The 9,824-nt window shown below is 36.9% G+C and overlaps 1 non-coding gene across 1 annotated transcript; it reads right to left on the reverse strand.

Annotated features, from left to right (window-relative positions):
• Nucleotides 1-1,090: 1,090 nt before the first annotated feature.
• LOC112100557 lies at nt 1,091-1,194 on the reverse strand. Its single transcript, XR_002906925.1, has one exon. It is a non-coding gene; the product is annotated as a small nucleolar RNA R71 (small nucleolar RNA).
• Nucleotides 1,195-9,824: the final 8,630 nt, after the last annotated feature.

Here is a 9,824-nt window from a genome sequence, read left to right on the forward strand (position 1 = left end):
ATTTCAATTCCAATTTTAGAATTTATTCTCGCCATTTTAATTTAATTATTAGCATATTCCAAATCATTTCCACCATAAATCCAACTACCCATTTACAAAATTAATTCTATATATAATTAAAATCCACCTCCTCGTGGGATCGACACTCGTCACCATTAGTCTATACTACAACAGATTCGTGCGCTTGCGAGTACATTAAAATTTGCACAACAAGTTTTTGGCGCCGTTGCCGGGGAGGTAAGTAATTTTAATTCATAGAATTAATTTTTGTGAATAATTTCTTTTATTTGTTTTCTTGTATTTTTTTTATTATAAAAAAAAAGAGTGAATCTACATTTAAAGGTTAGTATTTCTTTTTCTTCTTTAAAATTCTGTAATTTAATTTTCAATTTTTTTTTCTTTGTAATTTTTTTTTATTAATTTAATTTTTAGTTAATTTATTTCACGTATTTATTTTTGTGTATTTTTATAGAAAGGTTGTAATAGCGCAATAAGGTTAGTATCGTAATTTCTCCCTCTTCTTTATTTTTATTTGTTTTGTTCCCATCTTTATTTTTTGTTTTGTTTACATCTTTATTTTTATTTTATTTTTTATTTTATTTTTTATTTTTGCATGCATGGTCGTAGGTCATTATTACCTAATCTTGAACCTATAGACCTTGAACTTGAGAAAACACTTCGCACACACAAACACGTTAAAAATAAAATGGATTTACAAGCACCACAAGAGAGGCCATTTAAGGACTATTTTAGTCCCTTAGCTAATTTGAGCACGTCATGCATAAGATACCCAAATGTAGCTGCTAGGAGCTTTGAACTAAAACCTAGTGTGCTAAATTGTCTCCCCACATTCTATGGCTTAGAAAATGAGGACCCATATAATCATCTGAATGATTTTCATGCCATTTGTCAAACTTTTAAATACGAGAATTTTTCAGACGATGATGTTAAACTTAGATTATTCCCATTTTCTTTAAAGGATAGAGCTCGTTCATGGTTAAATACATTGCCTGCCAATAGCATTTCATCATGGGAACAAATGGTAACAAAATTTTTGAATAAATATTTCCCAGTGCATAAAACCAACGCTATTCGCAGGGAAATCTCGGAGTTTACCCAGAGAGAGGACGAGCAATTTTTCGAAACATGGGAGCGATTCAATGGGCTACTCTTGAAGTGTCCACATCATGGGTACGAGAAATGGCACCAATGCCAATACTTTTTGGAGGGATTACTACCAAATGTGCAAGAATGGCTAATGGCAACAAGTGGAGGAGAGCTAATGTCAAAAAGTGCATCAGAAATTTGGGAGTTTTTCCAGCGACAAGCGGACAATTCCCAACAACGGAGTCGATCACTCAGGAATACTAGAAGGATTAAAGGAGTGAATGAGGTTCACATTGGCGAGTCAACTTCGGGAATCAAAGAAGTCAAGGAGATGGTTGAAGGTCTTGCTCGACAAATAGCATCGTTATCGACTGCTAAATCAACAGAATCACATGACCCTGACTCATATCCAGATCAAGCCAATGCCATAGGTGTAATGAGAAAACCATCGAATTACAACCCATACTCCAACACATATAACCCTGGATGGAGAGACCACCCCAATTTTTCATGGTCTCAAGGATTCCAACAAAATGGACCAGCAGCTCCAGCTCCACCAATGCAACAAATTCCTCAAGCCTCTCAGCCCCCATTTAGACCATTCAATCAGAATCAGAACTACTCTCAACCCAGACCATGGGAGGATGCATTCCAAAATTTCAAGAATGTTACTCACTCCACGATTGAGCAACAGAACCGCACCATTGATGGACTACGAAATGAGTTGAGAGCAGGCTTCAACTCACAAGCTCAATCAGTTTCAAGCCTCGAGAAGATGGTGGGACAACTTGCTTCTTCAGTTCAGACCTTGGCAATGACCGTTGAGAAAGGTAAGTTTCCAAGTCAACCAGTGCCTAACCCTAAAGGAGTACATGAAGCAAGTACCAGTTCACCACAACAGCATGGAGAGGTCAAAGCAGTAATGACCTTGCGAAAAGGAAAAGAAGTCGACAACAAGGTGGAGATGCCAGTGACAAAAGAAAATCAAATTGTACCTGTGAATGTTGAGGAATCATCACCGGAGGAGAAAGAAGAAACCAACCCACGGGAATATGTTCCCAAAGCTCCATTTCCTCAGAGGTTAGCGAAAGGCAAGAAGGGAAAATCCACAGGTGAGATTCTTGAAATCTTCAAACAGGTAAGTGTTAACATCCCTTTACTTGATGCTATTAAGCAAGTTCCATCTTATGCCAAGTTTCTTAAAGACCTTTGTACTAAAAAGAGAAATATGCATGTTCAAAAGAAGGCATTTTTAACAGAAAACGTTAGTTCTATACTCCAACATAAAATTCCTCTAAAATGCAAAGACCCAGGCTCCCCCACTATCTCATGTAGTATAGGGAACCACACAATTGAGAATGCTTTGTTGGATTTAGGAGCTAGTGTAAATCTGTTACCTTATTCAGTGTTTGTGAAACTTGGACTGGGAGAATTACACCCAACTCCAGTGGTGTTACAACTTGCAGATCGGTCCACAAAAATACCTCGTGGTATTGTGGAGGACGTGCTTATCCAGGTAGACAAGTTTTATTTTCCTGTTGATTTCATTGTAATTGACACTCAACCAATACAGGATTCAAGGAAGCACATCCCCATTATCCTAGGCCGACCTTTCTTGGCAACTGCGGATGCTCACATTCAATGTAGGACTGGAAATATGCAGTTGTCCTTCGGCAACATGACTATGGAGCTAAACATTTTCAACATTGCCAAACAACCTCACAGTGCAGATGATGGAATTGTTGATGTGGATTTAATTGAAGCATTAGTTGATGACACTTTTCTTTCAAACCTTAGTGATGATCCTTTACAAACATGTTTAACTCACTTTGGTTTGGATTTTGATATTGACAGATCGGTCGATGAGGTCAACGCCCTGCTTGACTCCGCACCATCCTTGGACACTAATAAATGGAAATCAAGAGTTGAACAACTAGCACCATCAGAGAAGCAACTCATTCCATCATCAGAATCACCACCGAAACTCGAGCTCAAACCATTGCCCAACACTTTGGAATATGCGTTTTTGGGAGAAGAAAGTACTCTGCCGGTAATCATCTCATCATCCCTAAATGACGAACAAAAAGGTAAGTTGTTGGATGTTTTAAAAGAGCACAAAGAAGCATTAGGATGGACCATAGCAGATATTAAAGGTATAAACCCAGTAGATTGCATGCATTACATTCACCTTGATGAAAATGCTAAAACTACTAGGGAGATGCAACGTCGGTTAAATCCTAATATGAAAGAAGTTGTTAGAACCGAAGTGCTTAAGCTATTAGATGCAGGTATCATTTACCCCATTTCTGATAGTTCATGGGTCAGTCCTGTGCAAGTTGTCCCCAAAAAGTCAGGAATCACAGTAGTTACGAATGCTGATAATGAATTGATACCCACTAGAGTAACTACAGGATGGCGTGTATGTATTGATTATAGGAAGTTGAATTCTGTCACACGTAAAGACCATTTTCCTTTACCATTTATTGATCAAATGCTTGATAGATTAGCAGGCCATGAATTTTATTGCTTTCTAGATGGCTACTCAGGATATAATCAGATTCCCATAGCACCAAAAGATCAGGAGAAAACTACTTTCACTTGCCCTTTTGGCACATTTGCATATAGGAGAATGCCATTTGGATTATGTAATGCACCTGCTACATTTCAACGATGCATGTTGAGCATTTTTTCTGATATGGTTGAACGATTCCTTGAAGTCTTTATGGATGACTTTTCTGTCTTTGGTGACTCGTTTGATCAATGTTTACATCATCTAACACTAGTTCTGCAGAGATGTACCGAGAAGAGCTTAGTCTTAAATTGGGAGAAGTGCCATTTTATGGTAAAACAAGGTATTGTTCTCGGTCACATCATTTCGAGCAAAGGTATTGAGGTTGACAAAGCCAAGGTGGATCTCATTTCTAATCTCCCTCCACCTAAAACAGTCAGAGAAGTAAGATCTTTCCTTGGACATGCTGGTTTCTATAGACGTTTCATTAAAGATTTTAGCAAAGTTTCTAGACCCTTATGCAATTTACTTGCTAAGGATGTACCTTTTATCTTTAATGATTCATGTCTCATGGCGTTTGAAAAATTAAAGCAGTTGTTGACATCATCACCCATCATTCAGGCCCCAAACTGGAGCTTACCATTTGAGCTCATGTGTGATGCATCTGATTATGCAGTAGGAGCAGTATTAGGACAAAGAGTTGATCGAATTCCCCATGTTATTTATTATGCTAGTATGACATTGAATGATGCACAGTTGAACTATTCAACTACTGAAAAAGAAATGCTAGCAGTAGTGTTTGCATTAGAGAAATTTCGATCTTATCTCATTGGTTGTAAAATAATTATATTCACAGATCATGCTGCTCTTAAATATCTTCTCACAAAGAAAGATGCAAAAGCTAGACTAATTCGTTGGGTGTTACTTTTGCAGGAATTTAACTTGGAATTCAAAGATAAGAAAGGGACAGAAAATGTTGTGGCGGACCACCTCTCTCGTCTCCATTTTGACACAATTACAGAATCATTACCATTGAATGAGTCATTTCCAGATGAACAATTAATGAATGTGGAAGTATTACCTTGGTATGCTGATATAGTTAATTATCTTGTTACAGGTAAACTTCCAGAGCATTGGACCAAGCAAGACAAGGCTAAATTCTTTGCAGAGATAAAGAATTTTTTTTGGGATGACCCGTATTTGTTCAAGTATTGTGCGGATCAAATTGTTAGACGATGTGTCCCAGAAAGTGAAATTCAGAATATCCTTTCATTCTGCCATGAACAAGCTTGTGGAGGCCATTTCAGCGCTAAGAAAACAGCGACTAAAGTTTTACAATGTGGTTTCTATTGGCCATCTATATTTCGAGACGCTTACACTTTCTGTTCTTCATGTGATAGGTGTCAACGAATGGGGAGCATTACACGAAGGAACATGATGCCACTAAATCCAATTTTAGTGGTTGAGATTTTTGACGTATGGGGTATCGACTTCATGGGACCCTTTCCCCCGTCTTTTGGCCATCAATACATATTGGTTGCTGTTGACTACGTATCGAAATGGGTAGAAGCAATTTCATGTAGGACCAATGATCACAAGGTGGTGATAGCATTTTTGAAAAGCAATATTGTCTCACGCTTTGGATTCCCTCGAGCAATAATCAGTGATGGTGGTGCCCACTTTTGTAACAAAGCATTCAAAGCTCTTTTGACAAAGTATTCAATCACACACAAAGTGGCAACTCCGTATCATCCGCAAACCAGTGGCCAAGTTGAGATATCCAATCGAGAAATAAAGCACATATTAGAAAAAACGGTGAGGCCAGACAGGAAAGATTGGTCATTAAGACTTGATGATGCATTATGGGCATATAGAACGGCTTTCAAGACCCCGATTGGGATGTCACCCTACAGGCTAGTATATGGAAAAGCTTGCCACCTACCTGTGGAACTCGAGCATCGTGCATATTGGGCCATCAAGAAATTCAATTTTGACATGCAGCAAGCCAGCTCAGAAAGAAGATTACAGCTGGCAGAACTTGAAGAAATTCGCAATGATGCATACGAAAATGCCAAGATTTACAAGCAACGAATGAAAGTCTTCCATGATAAGCAAATTATGAGAAAATCATTCACTCCAGGTCAGAAAGTGCTTTTGTTCAATTCTCGCTTGCACCTATTCCCAGGTAAGTTACGCTCTCGTTGGTCTGGTCCCTTTATTGTTCATACTGTTTTTCCACATGGGGCAATTGAAATTAAGGACCCAAAGAACGGTGTCACGTTTAAAGTTAATGGTCAAAGATTAAAGCCATATCTAGAGTACCAACCACATGACGAAGACACCGAAATAAATTTGAGTGACCCACCAAATTTGAATTGATTTTTTTTTTTTTTCTCTTCTTTTCGATTTTGTTTTCTTTCTTTATATTATTCTTTTGCTAATTGAAATTGTTTTTGCATAAGTGTGTTTATTTTACCATTAAGTTTTCTCTTATCATTTTTAATCATGAGTCTCATACTTAGACCGTTCCTCCTGAACATTCTTAAACCACTTCAACGTGTCAAAACTCATCTCAAAAGACAGATTCAATTTTGTAAAACACAACGCATTTGGGCTCTACAACCACCAGAGTTAGTAGCCTATGTTGAGGGTTTAGAAAGCCAACTCAGAGACATTGAGAGAAGTGTTTACGACATCCAGTTGGAGCTTGAGGTAAATTCAATAAGAGGACGATTTTAATTTTCTTTGTGTGTTTTAATTTGTTTTTCTGTTTGTGTGCTTTAGTTTGTTACCCCGGTGAAGTGGCGGATAACGGTACTCCGTGACAATCAAGTCGGTTACTTCAGTTTCCCATAATAACTGATATTCTGAGGCGAAAGTATGGACAAAAACGAGATTCTAGCAAAGCTTCACAAACGATTCCCTTCACTTCCTCAGAATGCCCTCCTTACGATCTATAAAGCTCGGTCCGAACGCATGCGATTACTCATGAGGAATAACATACCTGCTGACATTCGTTGGTTAATCGAGGCTAAAGTACGATCGGCAGGTGAGTTACCTCCAAAATTTATTGCATACATGCCTGGTTGTGGTAAAGGAAATTATGCAAGAAAACGACGAGCTCGAAGAATTTCTGTTGCTTGTCATAAGTGTGCCAGAATGAGTTGCAATAAAAACCCATGTTCTTTAGGAATGATGTCTGATAACAGGGAAGATAAGATTCAATTCATTAGGGATGGCTTGAATAAGGAGTCATTGGATGATATCCTTTTGTCTCTTGAAACGCATCCCAGTGGATATGTGCAAGGAGCGATTCTCCAGTTATGGCCATTATTCCAGAAAGAGCATGCACGATATAGTCTCGGGAATCTGACTATAAACGACCCTGTTTGCCAGTTTATAAGAAAACTGGATAGGAAGCCTATCCTCGACCCATAGAGGGCGTTCAAGCCGTTTCTGGACGTAAAACCAGAGGAAGATGTGAGCCACAGTCGCAACTACCTGTAAATATCCTATTACTTTATTGTTATTTTATTTCACTATTGTCTTATTGTTTGCATTATTGTCTTTAATAATTTTATTACTGTTTGCTTTTTCCTTTTTACTGTTTTCTTTTTGACTTGCGAGCCACGTGCTTTACGCGTTATTTGACACTAACATATTACCTCATACACAACCATGACCCACTATCACCGAGACTCTTAAATGTGATTTCTTTTTTGTCAAGCACTCACAAATTGTTTTCGAGAAGTATCACAATGGCAGCTACTCCCAATAGACAATTCAAGAACATTTGTGTGCTTTCTGGATTTACCTATGGCAAACATAAAGAGTTCGTTGAGGCAGCCATAGATCTTGGTCGAAGCATAGCAGCGAGAAAATTACACTTGGTGTATGGAGGAGGTAATCGAGGGTTATCAAAAATGGTCTCAGAAGCAGCTTTTATCAGAGGAAGTCAAGTGTTAGGCATCATCCCAAGAGTCCTAAAACCATTGGGCAGTTCGTCTGACTCATCAACTGGAGAAGAGTTAGTCGTCTCAGGTATGCAAGAAAGAATAACTGCAATGCTTAATCATGCTGATGCTTTTATTTTCCTTCCAGGAGATCTTGCAACACTAGAGGCACTTATCACACTAGCATCTTGGGCCCATCTGCACATCCACCAGAAACCCATCGGTTTGTTAAATGTCAATAACTTTTATGATGGCTTTATCGCATTTCTTAACCATGCAATAAAAAACTATTTCATTCCCGCTAATGTAAAAAAAATCTTTATTTGTGCTCACACTGCTAATGAGCTACTTGATCTGTTACAAGCTTATAGACCGGAGCCAGACCCCTGGACCTTTGTGTTGGAGCGTCCAAATAATGATGGTAACAGTAGCCGCAGTAAGAAGTACAAATTAGATTTAACTCTCCGCCTGTAAATATTTTCTTCTGTGTTGCACCACCCAGGTGATGTCTTCTAAACTCTACTTCTTTCATTTCAAACATTGAGGACAATGTTTCGTTCTGGTTGGGGGGAGGGAATAGTCGACAATTGTGGAATTTTGGTTAAGTTTTTACTAATTTTTTGTTGTAGAAACTAACTGTTGCTAACTTTTTGTGTTGAAGATGGCTGAATATGGAGTGTAGTTACTCTAGAAACGCATCTTCATTGTTTGAAAAAAAAAAATTCAAAAAAAAAAATTCAGACATTTTCTTTTTCTTTATTATGTGTTTATGTTTATTTCTCTTCTTTAATTTCTCCGCTATAAATATACATTTTCCAACTTTTGAGTCGAAGATGGCTGAATATGGAGTGTAGTTCCTCTAGAAACGCATCTTCTTTTAAAAAAAAAAAATCATTTTCGTTTTCTATCATTTTACGTGTAACTTTTCTAATTAGTTTTTATACATCATTTTCACATTTCTGCATGCATATTTTCCTTTCATGTTTAGAATAGGTTGGGGGGTAGAATGATGTTTAAAAAAAAAAAAAATGTGTGATTTGTTTTAACATTGGATGACATGATTAATTTCAAATTTTAGTATTTGTATTATCTTTGGTCTTAAGTGATGTTACGCTATGTTTGCTACTTTACATGTTGATGTCGGAGACAAATGTGAGTTGCTTGAAGGAATGAACATGTCATAATAAGTACCAAGTGAGTTTTTGAGCCTATTATTTTTCTCGGAGAATAACCCTTTTGCCCACTCTTTATACAGCTTAGCAGTTTATTATTTTATACACGATCTCTAAATTACTTTTGAGTTAACCCTTAAAAAAAAATTGTAAAATAAAAAAAAAGAGAAAAAAGAAAAAGAAAAAAAAGAGTGTGTTGCTACATTTGGAGGCCCATCTAACTAGTAGATATGGAAGATTATTTAGAGCCCTAAAAGATGATGGAGAGGCCATCTTTGATCCGTTTGAGCCTTTCAAGCCATCCCTTTTATTTAATATCCATAGTTAACCCTTTTGAGCCTTTAAAAAAAAAAAAAAAAAAAAACCTTTTCTTTGTCAACTTATCATCTTGACCCACTCCGATTTGGAGTATTACCCGATATCTTATAAGTTCCATCACCTATTTATGTTTGAGAAAATGTAAATAATTATTTTGTTCAGTGAAGTTATGCCAAATAAAAGCAAAAAAAAAAAAAAACAAAAACAAAAACAAAAGTTGTTGTTTCAAAAGAATAAAAATAGGTGAAATCCACCTTGCAACTTCCAAAAAAAAAAAAAAAAAATTCTCTGCATTTTTCTCAAACATACACTTTGTTTTCCTTATTTTCCTTCTTTGTTAGCCGTGTCCCTAGCCTACGTTTCGTCCTAATAAAAGTCCTTCTTGATTTTAGGGAACTATAGTTTGAAGTAGAAGCTAGTTATATGGGCTAAAAAGATGTAGTGATGCATAAATTAAAAAAAAAAAAAAAAAAAAAGGGATAAATAAATTGGGTTGACTAACAGTTTTTATTTGACTTGAGATCGTATTATTTTTAAGCTGAGGGCATATTTATTTCATCTTGGTGAGAGCATGTGATATCACTTCTTCATTATTTTCTCTCAATTATCATTCATTGGAGTGACTATTTTTATTGGGTTTAATTTCTTTGTGAGAGTGTCACTACTTCCAGTGAGATTTTGGGGTTTGACATGTCATTCTTGAAAGTAGCTATAACAAAGTCTACTGGGCTGATTCATGTGGATGGTTGATGTGGGTGTGATCTT

This window comes from Citrus clementina, unplaced genomic scaffold (assembly GCF_000493195.1).
Source record: "Citrus clementina cultivar Clemenules unplaced genomic scaffold, Citrus_clementina_v1.0 scaffold_3, whole genome shotgun sequence".
In the NCBI taxonomy this organism is placed as follows: Eukaryota; Viridiplantae; Streptophyta; class Magnoliopsida; order Sapindales; family Rutaceae; genus Citrus; species Citrus x clementina.